At 39.9% G+C, this 11,924-nt stretch overlaps 1 protein-coding gene across 10 annotated transcripts in view; it reads left to right on the top strand.

Moving 5' to 3' along the window:
* The window catches only part of map2 (microtubule-associated protein 2), a 237,947-nt gene that overhangs the window by 96,953 nt on the left and 129,070 nt on the right, over positions 1-11,924 (top strand). For 9 of the 10 annotated variants that reach the window (XM_061879868.1, XM_061879869.1, XM_061879871.1 and 6 more), the window contains exon 3: positions 4,542-4,674. The exons of the other annotated variant lie outside the window; for it this stretch is intronic. The gene's annotated coding sequence lies outside the window, so the exon portion shown is untranslated. The remainder of the gene's footprint in view (positions 1-4,541; positions 4,675-11,924) is intronic. 10 annotated transcript variants of the gene reach the window in all.

The raw sequence follows: 11,924 nt of genomic DNA, 5'->3' as shown, positions 1-11,924 counted from the left end.
AGAAACAAAAATAAAGATAAATAATGGAACACAACTATGAAATCCAGACTGACTTAAGAATTCAAAGAGCAGCAGTAGCCTGTGAGCTGTGGACCTGCTGTTAAGTGGATTTGGTGTTTCCGTCACAGTGTGTGTTTCAAGCCACCACAGTCTTAATACTGAATTAAGTCCTTTACCGGCCTCGGGTGTGTATTTAAGGTACAGGTAACGTGTTCGTGGTATCGGTCGTCATCAGGAGGAAGTAAAATTAGCAGTGAGATTGTCTTCTGCATTCACCATCATAATGATAGCCATTATTTCTAAGTGTGTGTGTGTGTGTGTGTGTGTGTTGTTGATGGTTGCTGATGGGACAGTAGTTATTATGAAAAAGCATTAAATTGGTTTAAATCATATATGCAAAACCCAAAACCAGTGTGGTTGGCACAATGTGCAAATGGTAAATAAAAACAGAATAAAATGATTTGCAAATCATTTTCAACTTATATTCAATTGAATAGACTGCAAAGACGAGATACTTAATGTTCGAACTGGTAAACTCTTGTTATTTTTTTTGCAAATATTAGCTCATTTGGAATTTGATGCCTGCAACATGTTCCAAAAAAGCTGGCACAACTGGCAAAAAAGACATAGAAAGTTGAGGAACGCTCATCAAACGCTTATTTGGAACATCCCACAGGTGAACAGGCTGATTGGGAACAGGTGGGTGCCATGATTGGGTATAAAAGCAGCTTCCATGTAATGCTCAGTCATTCACAAACAAGGACAGGGCGAGGGTCAACCACTTTGTGAACAAATGCCTGAGCAAATTGTCGAACAGTTTAAGAACAATATTTCTCAACCAGCTTTTGCAAGGAATTTAGGGATTTCACCATCTAATGTCCGTAATATCATCAAAAGTTTTAGAGAATCTGGAAAAAAATCACTGCACATAAGCGGCAATTTTAAAAACCAACATTGGGTAACTTACACATCTGTGAAGGCAGATGGACGTTATACCTGATCATTCGGTTCATTGAATAAACTAATCAATAATTACTCGATTTACTAAAATATTTGATGGCTACTCTGATACAAACATTGGGTTTGATTGTATTACCGCTGTCGAATGTCTCGATCAATAAAGTTGGTATGGTATCGGACCCAAATGATTAATGTGAAACTTGATGAACTTAAGAAAAAAGTTCACACATCAGTTAAGTTTCGATCGTTTTTAAGAAAAACTACAGTTTTTTTCGGACTATAGAGCGCACTGGCATATCAGCCGCCCCCACAACATTTTGGATATAAAATGTTTCCATATATTAGCCGCACCTGACTATAGGCTGCAGATATATATGTTGTCAAATTAGTTATTTACCGGGGAACATTCCAAAAATGTTTAGTTACATACCTTAATTGCTTTCAATTAGTGTATGACAAGGCAGTAAAACGGCTGATCAAACAAAACAGAAGTCATCGTCATGCAGAAGCTCGCTCTCCAATCAGCTAAACAGATTCAATAACTCCACGGTGACGTTTTGGTGAATTTATTGAGCAATTTGCAAAACTGAAACCATACAAAACGAATGCCATTGTAAGTTAAAATCCTGACAGACACTAGTAAGTGTGTTAGTTTATTAGCTAATGCTACTAACACTAACTTAATTGTATTACGATAGTACGTACAAATGTGCATGAAAACACTCAGACAACACACATGGGACGGTTTAGTAAGTATGAATAGTTTTAGTTGTATTGTAATACTTATAAACGTTGCTTGGAGTGATGAATGAAGAATCCATAAGAGTAAAAACGCGATGGACGGCACTTCTACTTCCAGATGAATGTTTCAAGCGGCAGGAATTCACATTCACCCAACAGCACCAGCAATGAGCAAAGTCGTCCAAAAGATGGCGCCGTAGCACCAACAATAACACAAATGTGTTTAATGAAAACTATTCACGTTATGGCCGCGAGCAAAACAGTATTTATAAATTAGCCGCACCGTTTTATAAGCCGCAGGGTTCAAAGTGTAGAAAAAAAGTTGCGGCTTGTCAGAAAAATGATAAAAAAAATCTTTCCGTTTCTGAGATCCCAGTGAACAGACGAACGCTGTCTTTGTTGCAGTAAGCCTAAGGCTTGGAAAATTCCGCTAAGTATGATGCGATGAGACGGGAGGGGTTATCTATTGTGATCCAAGACTTGCCCAAGCTCGATCCAGGACCAGTCCAAGCCCCATTCCTTTAGAAACAGCTGTTGTAATGTAAACAGGGAAAGTCCAAATAAAAAGAGCTGGCGTATAATCTTTCGCCAGTGCGTGCTGAGACACTGCCAGGCGTCTCTCCTCAAATTGAGCCAAATTGAATTCTGTCTCTTTGTAATTCCTTGCTTCTTGTCTTGTTTAATAGATGTCATCACTGTTTGAACCTGACAGGATTATAGTCAGGAATATAAAATCTACGATTCGTATGAAACTTTTTAGATGTTACAATTTAGGGATACACAAAAAAATCAATTCATATCCGAATCGCAATTCTTATTCGACCCGATTCCAAATTTTCAAAAATCCCCAATTTTTTTAATTTTTTTTATGAAAATCAGTTTTTTAAAAGACATTTTTAGGTCATCTTCTTGTAACCAGAAGGAGCTTTTCTGACCTGTACGTCACGTCCTGCTTGACTACTACTCAGTGGCCTCGTGGGTAGAGGGTCCGCCCCGAGATTGGTAGGTTATGAGTTCAAACCGCGGCCAAGTCATACCAAAGACTATAAAAATGGGACCCATTACCTCCCTGCTTGGCACTCTGCATCAAGGGTTGGAATTGGGAGTTAAATCACCATAAATGATTCCCGGGCGTGGCACCGCTGCTGCTCACTGCTCCCCTCACTTCCTAGGCGGTGATCAAGGGTGATGGGTCAAATGCAGGGGACAAATTTCACCACTCCTAGTGTGTGTGTGTGTGTGTGTGTGTGTGTGTGTGTGTGTGTGTGTGTTTGTGTGTGTGTGACAATCCTTGGTACTTTATCAATCAATCAATCAATGTTTATTTATTTAGCCCTAAATCACAAGTGTCTCAAAGGGCTTTTCAGAGTAATACATTTTGGTACATAATGCATGTTACAGTTAACATTTTAGCATGCTAAAGTGTGCTCGCTTTTGTGGCTAATTTAACAGGCATATTCTTTAATTTCATATATTTTGGTATTTCACTAATGTTAACTGTAAACATTAGCATAATACTGTGAGCATGCCGGCTTTTTTAGCATATATTTTATGTTACTTGATGCCATCTGGCCAGCAGGCTACTTGTTAGCATTTTTTTTCAGATGTAGTTTTTCAGCATCTATGCAAATTTTTTACCAAATTAGCATTTTCTTCTTATTTGAAGGTGAAAAGAATCAAAATGGCTTCCGCATATCTTGATTCGTCAGTCTGTAGCCTTCAGTGGAAAACGTTTGGGCACCCCTGGTTTGAACTTATTTAATTGTGATTATTACCATCAATTTCTGATATGATTGTGATCTAGTATTGTACTTCTGTGACTGACGTTAGCTCGTGGATCAAAGACTCAGTTGAAAATGTAAGCCAACACAGAATGTAGTTATTTGCCTTCATTCCCACATTTGTTTTTTTTTCTACGCGCTAATAAAGGAGGCGTTCAATGAGAGCAGATTTGTAACAACCTTTACTGTGACACAATAAACCAAAAGTGCACGAAAAACTCCAGAATGACACCAAAAGTGGTCTTTTTTGATATTTAACAAACGAATCATAGCAAAGTTTGAAGATATTAAGTGTTTGCGACACTACACCCTTTTATCGAGATGCTGAACAATATAACAATACGAGGACAAACTCAACACGTGTTTGGACTTAACTTGAACGCAGACAAACATCCATCTTGTTCAGCGCCTGCCGTCTTCGCATCCTTCGTTGACGACCAGAGACAAATGGATGACGTTTGACAGGCAAGCGTCCGAGCCGTCATCTGCAGAGGAAAAAAGTTCCACGGTCATTCTGCTGCTGCAATCCCTTTCCTCCTCTGCCACGCCGATGCAGCAATCATTTCCATCAATCGTTGCACCTTCATCACTTACACCACAACTTTGAGCCTGCTGTTTCCCTGTGTTTATTCTTGAGTTCTTGTCCCGCGCCCTTATTTTGAAGTTCCACTTCCGTATTGTCTCCAAGCGTACCTCTTTTGAGTTTGTCGTCATGTCTATTTAAGTTCAGCTGGTGCTGCGTTCAATGTCGGGACATTGTTTATTAGCGCTACCCTTCTAGAATTCGTCACACCGAGCAGCCGTATGGTCTTTCTTTTCTAAATGCCTCAGGTGCACTACCAGCTGCACTCTTTTTTTATCTGGGGAATTCAGTAAATAGTGCATTGTGAGTGTCAATTTTGAATCGAATCGTCAGGTGCTGAAAGACTCACACCCTTATTAGAAATATTTCCTTTCCGTCTCAGGTGAATACCATCATCATTTTGTTTCTCGTAAAGTCACATTCAAGCTGAACAAACTACATTCTGATTTAGTTTGATCTTTTTTTCCAATCTCCAGAATCGTCGTGGAAGTCGCACATTAGGCTTTGACCATCTTTGTGTCAGCGTCCTGGGAGCTTCAGCGAGAGGACATCCTTTTTTTTTTTCTACACCTGGCTCTGAATCGAGAAGGCCCCACGCGAAATAAAAAGGTAAAGTCATGTCTTGATATACTTATTTACTGTAAGGCTGCCACAGGTTTTAGTATTTTGGTGAATTTGCTAAGTAATTTCTGAAACTGAAACAATACAAAAAGAATGCCATTGTAAGTCGATAATACCAACACTTGTGTGGAGGTTGCGTCCTCGCAGTCCCACTGTCGGACACGGCACCGGAACCAAGCCTGTAGGTTTAACAAGGTTTTTAATTTAAGTTGGCAACAAAAGTTTTTTCTCCTGATGAAACGTGACTTTTCAGCCACATCCGTAGCCTCCTCCTCCTCCTGCTCCCGGCCGCTTACTGTTAAAGACAACAGATGATTAGATTAACACGTACCACCTGGGAAATCTAATCACCTGCCAGCTGTGTCTCGCCGTCAACACTACCACGCCCCCGTCTGATGGCGCTCTGTCCTCAGCACCACGGACAGAGGCGGTGACTTTTTCTCCTGCAGGCAGCGCTGACTACACCTCCCCCCACAGCTTGTTAAGGTGTTAGGATGCTAGCTAACGCTAACGATACAATAGCCTGTGCAAATATGCATGAAAACACACCTACAAACATCACTCATAGGACGGTTTAGTAAGTTAAAATTGTTTTAGTTGTATTGTAAAACTTTTAAATGTTGCTTGGAATGATGAATGAAGAATCCATACGAGTAAAAACGCTATGGACGGCGAAAAGACTGAACGGCACTTCTGCTTCCAGTTGAAAGGTTCAAACAGCAGGAATCCACGTTCACCCAACAGCAAACTCGTCCAAAGGATGGCGCCGTAGAACAAACAATAACACACTTTTTTGGTGATTTTGCTTGTGTTTAATGAAAACTATTTACATTTTGGCAGTGAGCAAAACAATATTATTGTCAGGCTCAAACACTGATGACATCTATTAAACAAGACAATAAGCAAGGAATTAAACAGAGACAGAATCAAATTTAGGTCAATGAGGAGAAACGCGTAGACACTTTACTCTTGTACAGTGTCTCAACACGCTCTGGCGAACGATTGTACGCCTCATCTTATATTCGGACTTTCCCTGGCAACAGCTGTTTCTAAGGGACTTGGGTCGTAAACAGCCATCGCCTTTGATTACAACATCTCAAAGAAGAGGTCGTAAAACCGTTCACAGAAAAGGTCGCCTGGAGGGGGGTCTGGCCCTGCTTCCTCGCCACTTTTGTAGTTCTTGGGTCAAAACAGCATCTTTCTGTGGATTACAATACATGAAAGAAACAGAACACCTTCATGTTGCTTCCCATCCTACGCAGTGGAGTTTTGCAAGCCTTCTTCTTGGTGGGTTCAAAGGCAGCTTTTGTCCTCTCGCCGGGAACTCGTGACAACACAAAGTTTTGTGATAACTTAGATACAATTATTCTGACAACTATCCTTGAATAAAACTTACGGGATCAAGGAAATAGACAAAAGAATCATAAATAATATTTGCTTACATTAGAGTTGTTTAAAAATATTGGTACTATTAAAGTACTGCGGTACTAATGAATTAAAAAGGGTACTATAATTATTTTTAGAAATACCTTTACTTTTTCTCTAAAGGCTTAGTGGCCACATGCGTGGACAGCACCTTATAGCTCTTATTGAGGGGTGGGGGTGGGGGGGGGGGTGGGGGGGTTGCCCACATCTGAGGTCCTCTCCAAGGTTTCTCATAGTCAGCATTGTCACTGGCGTCCCACTGGATGTGAATTCTCCCTGCCCACTGGGTGTGAGTTTTCCTTGCCCTTTTGTGGGTTCTTCCGAGGATGTCGTAGTCGTAATGATTTGTGCAGTCCTTTGAGACATTTGTGATTTGGGGCTATATAAATAAACATTGATTGATTGATTATTTCCAAAATTGTGTACACTACTGAATTGAGGTCTTATGGCCACTTATGTGGACACTTATACTGCCATCTGGTGGTGTGAGAAGGGTATAACATACAATGGAATTTGGAAAAATAAGAATTAGCATGTAACTAAACATGAAGTATACATTTGTGGACTTATGGACTAAGTACATCATATCAAAATATGATTCTCAGTTTTTATTCTAATTAGCGTCCAATACGCCCAAATAGCAAAGAGAAAAAAAAAAAAAAGCATGTACACAAACAGCTTGGGCCTTAAGAGGTTTGATGGTGACATTGCTGGTACACACAAACACACACAGAGTACTTTCAAGCAGAAATAGTGTGGAAACCGAAAAGGGAGAAAGGAAGTATTTTAGCTTCACAACAAACAATAAAGGTGACACTATTAACACTCAAATTTAAAATAGAGCTAGCTAGTGGCTAACGACCCTCCACAGTGTTTCAGCTACTTCTAAATCACTAACCCTGGCCTCCATGGCAACAAATAGTGTTTATACAAGTAGCATAATCACTGGAGGACGAGGGTTTTCTAAACATGCTTCACTACACACCGTAGGAGGATACAATAGCTCACCGCTAACAGCAAGCGAGTGCTCCTTAATGTAAACAAATGGGGGATCTATACAAATGTCCACTGTAATGATACCAAGTACAAGATTGTATGTAGTCGATACTACTATACATTTTTTAGTATCGCAAAATGATTAATTATTGTTTATATAGTCATGAAATACGTCCCTGGACACATGAGGACTTTGAATATGACCAATGTATGATCCTGTGACTACTTGGTATCGGATCCACACACAAAATTGTAGTATCAGCCAAAACTAATGTATCAAAGAAGAGAAAAAAAACATTTGATCAGATAGAACATGTTGAAACAGGAAGTAAGCAGATATTAACAGGAAAATGAACACGTAAATAAATAATGTTGACAAAATAAAATGACACAATATGTTACTGCATATGTCAGCAGACTGATTATAAGTCGTTTTTGTCTAGTTACTACTAAAAGACATGTTGTCTCGTATGTTCACTATTTTATTTACTCCATACTGTCAAGACTGGGTTTGTTCTCCCGGGATGCAAACGGACTATTCCAGACCATGCGTGAAGGTAGGAACATTTAATTGTTCACTATCAATAGGTACAAACAAAAAGACGCACAAGGCGAAGACACGACTTACCGTATGATACAAAAGCTAACACATAGGCAGAAACTATGGACATGAAACAAAACTCGCTAACTGTGCCATGAATAAACCAAACTTACTTTGCAGAATGAATGAATTAATCTATGGCATGAACAGAGAAAATACAGAGTAATGTCGCCAGCAAAACTAACTGGCAAAACAGGCTTAAATAATAGTCTCTGATTAAGCAGGCGCGTGATCCGAACACATGAGGCAGGTGAAACTAATGGGTCGTCATGGTAACTAAACAAGGGGAGCGTAAACAGGAACTAAAAGAGTCCAAAACTAACAGAAAATAGCAAACAACATGATCCAGACCACAGATCATGACACATACTAGGGTTGTTTCGATGCCAATATTTTGGTACCAGGACCAAAAAATGGCATCATTGACTTTATTTTAACAAAAAAATCTTAGGGTCCATAAACATATGTTTATTTTTGTAATTTAGTCCCTAAATAAAATAGTGGACAAACAAAGGCTCCTAATTAGTCTGCTGACATCTGCAGTAACATATTTTGTCATTTATCTACCTATTATTTTGTTTACATTTTGAGGGACAAACTGTAAAAATTGATTATTAATCATTTACTGTTAATACCTGCTTATTTTCCGTTTTAACATGTTCTACCTACACTTCTGTTCAAATGCAATAATCACTTATTTTTCTCTTCTTTGATACTTTTACATTAGTTTTGGATGATACCACACATTTAGGTATCGATCCGATACCAAGTAGTTACAGGATCATACATTGGTCATAAACAAAATCCTCATGTGCCCAGGAACGTATTTCTTGAATTTATAAACATAATAAGATTTTTTTATCGATGTAGTCATAGTAGTATCGACTACATACGCTCCTGTACTTGGTATCATTACAGTGGATGTCAGGTGTAGATCCACCCATGGCATTTTTTTTTTTTACATTTAGGGGTGCCAGCGTTTGTTAGCGGTGATGCCGGTGAGCTATTGTATCCTCCTACAGTGTGTAGTGAAGCATGTTTAGATATTTCTCGTCCTCCAGTGATAATGATACCTGTAAGAAACTTACTTAATTTGTCGCCATGTAGGCTGCTGACTGAGTGTTGTAACTGCACCTTTATCTTTAGTTTTTTGACCAAAATGCGTCCGTTCTCCCTTTTCTGTCTACACACTGTCCCTGCTTGTAAGTACTCTGTGATTGTGCACTGCCGAACATGCTCCTCTGCTTGTAAAACCAGCGATGTCATGACGCGCCGTCATGCCCATAAAAAAATTACGGCTTTTTTTTGCCAATATTCCGATATTGTCCGACTCGTCATTACCGATTCCGATATAAATCAATACCGATATATGCGGTCGTGGAATGAACATATTATTATGCCTAATTTTGTTGTGATGCCCCGCTGGGGTGTATATTGTAGCATCCCGGGAGAGTTAGTGCTGCAAGGGTTTCAGGGTATTTTTTCTGTTGTGTCGATGTTGTGTTAAGGTGCGGACGTTCTCCCCAAATGTGTTTGTCATTCTTGTTTGTTGTGGATTCACATTGTGGCGCATATTTGTAACAGTGTTAAAGTTGTTTATACGGCCACCCTCAGTGTGACCTGTACGGCTGTTGACCAAGTATGAAGTGTATTCACTTGTGCGTGTGAAAAGCCATAGATATTATGTGATCGGCCCGGCACTCGAAGGTAGTGCTTTTTAGGTTTATTGGTGCTCTGTACTTCTCCCTACTTCGGTGTACCAATCCGTACAGCGGCGTTTTACAAAGTCAGCCGATAATTTCCGATATTACATTTCAAAGCATTAATCTCTAATTCCGATACCTGTCAAGACTAGGACTATGGTGCGGTTTATTTTTCCCGTGATGCAAAGCGACTGGATCGAACACGACGTGAAGGTAACGACATCTTTTAATATTGACTCGAAAGTACTACAAAAACAAAGGGTATAAACAAAAGGCGCTCACAGCGGAGGTACAAAACTTGGCTCGGAAAACAAAAACTAGCACTAAGGCAGAACTATGGACAAAAATACGAAAACACTGACTGTGACAAGAAACGAGCATGAAAAAGGGCAGCATGGATCATCAGCATGAATAACAAGGGTGTGTAGAGGGTGATGTCGCTGAGTGCCTGGCAACTACAGGCTTAAATAGTGCTGTGGTGATTAACAGGTGCATGAGTCCATATGACATGAGGACAGGTGAAAACTAATGGGTTGTCTTGGAAACAAAGCAGGGAATGAAAAAACAGGAACTGACAAAGTGCAAAAACCAAACAAATGATAAATAAATGATAAATGGGTTGTACTTGTATAGCGCTTTTCTACCTTCAAGGTACTCAAAGCGCTTTGACACTACTTCCACATTTACCCATTCACACACACATTCACACACTGATGGAGGGAGCTGCCATGCAAGGCACTAACCAGCACCCATCAGGAGCAAGGGTGAAGTGTCTTGCTCAGGACACAACGGACGTGACGAGGTTGGTTCTAGGTGGGGATTGAACCAGGGACCCTCGGGTTGTGCACGGCCACTCCTCCACTGTGCCACGCCGTCCCTAAACAACATAGCCAAACTAAACATGATCACCAAGACATGACAATACCAGGGTTACCCTGCAGCACTTTTTTGTCAAGGCGGCCGCCTAAACTAGTCTTCAAAAAAAAAAAGTTGAGCACATGTCAGCATGTGGCCCCACTTTTAACTGTTTTTGAAACGCTCATTGCAAACGCTTATTTACAGTAAGTCATTAATTTGACTTAGTCAACTTAATATTGACTCGTAAATATTGACTTACTAAGACAAAATATTGACATACTTATTAGTATGTCAGGTAACTAGGACTGTTTTGTGTTGTTGTTCTTACTTCACTGTAAAAAATATCGAGATGTATAGCTTATATTGCCACTCGGCATACGGAGCAGAAAACACAACCAAAAATTGTAGGCTTTTTCAAGCGACAAAGCAGGCCTACTTCAACACAGTCTGTATAGTCTATTGCCCTGGAGACGTGATGGTGGGGACCCATAGCGAGACACCACCTTAACTAAGACATTTTCTGGGGGAAACACTGGATACTATACTAGTACCGGTATACCGTACAACCCTACACCATACATTCTTCTTTGAGTGAAATAAGATACATTTTTCATGCATTATAAAATTTTTTGTGGTACCTTTTATTTTGAAAAGTATCGAAATACATTTTGGTTCCTGTCCCAGTAGGTATGGAGACAACTCTATTCTACATAATTTTATAGATAACATATTATCGAGACAAAATGAAATAGGACATCGAGGCGATAATGACAATACTTTGCAGACCTGCAGTAGAACTGTGTGTGGGCGGCCTCCATGTGAGCCAGGCTACTCGGCGCTGAGTGGGAAGTGGGTACTGAGTGGGAAGCGAAGAGTTGCTTTAGCGAGATGATCAGCACCGAGGTCCGCTGAAAGGCAGTCACGCTTTGACGGGCTCCCATTGTTTCTGGCACTCATGCAAAGACACGTTTCCAGGTAGCCGTGTGGGGGCGGGTGTTTTTTTTTTTTTAATTCTTGCTTTTGTTGTTTTGTCACCGCCTATTTTGTTCGTCCTTCTCAAAAGCTTCATTCAGGATCGAGGACGGCGAGAAAAAGGCCTCTTTTTTTGGTCCAAGAACCCTTAACTCATACTTGCCGACCCTCCCGAATTTTCCGGGAGACTCTTGAATTTCAGTGCCTCTCCCAAAAATCTCCCGGTACAACAATTCTCCCGAATTTCTCCCGATTTCCAGCCGGATTTCCTGAGTGAGGACAGCCTGTCGTCATGTCCGCTTTCCCCTCCATATAAACAGCGAGCCGGCCTAGTCACGTTATAACAACTCTGGCACGTTATAACATCTCCAACAACAAGCAGACTATAATAATAATAATAATAATAATAATAATAATAATAATAATAATAATAATAATAAATTGTATTTGTAAAAAGCACTTTACATTGAGCAAACAACCTCAAAATGCTACAGTGTATTTAAAAAAAAACATACAATAAAAATAATAACAAAAAGACAATAAAAATAAAAACTAGAACAGCCTAAAAGCAAGAACTAGTATGCATTTATCTTTAAAAATGCTTTTTTCTTTTTAAAGAAGGGTTTTTAAGCCTTTTTTAAAAGCATCTACAGTCTGTGGTGCCCTCAGGTGGTCAGGGAGAG

The sequence above is a fragment of the Nerophis ophidion genome, linkage group LG19 (assembly GCF_033978795.1).
Source record: "Nerophis ophidion isolate RoL-2023_Sa linkage group LG19, RoL_Noph_v1.0, whole genome shotgun sequence".
In the NCBI taxonomy this organism is placed as follows: domain Eukaryota; kingdom Metazoa; phylum Chordata; class Actinopteri; order Syngnathiformes; family Syngnathidae; genus Nerophis; species Nerophis ophidion.
This window is presented reverse-complemented; position numbering and strand designations above follow the sequence as displayed.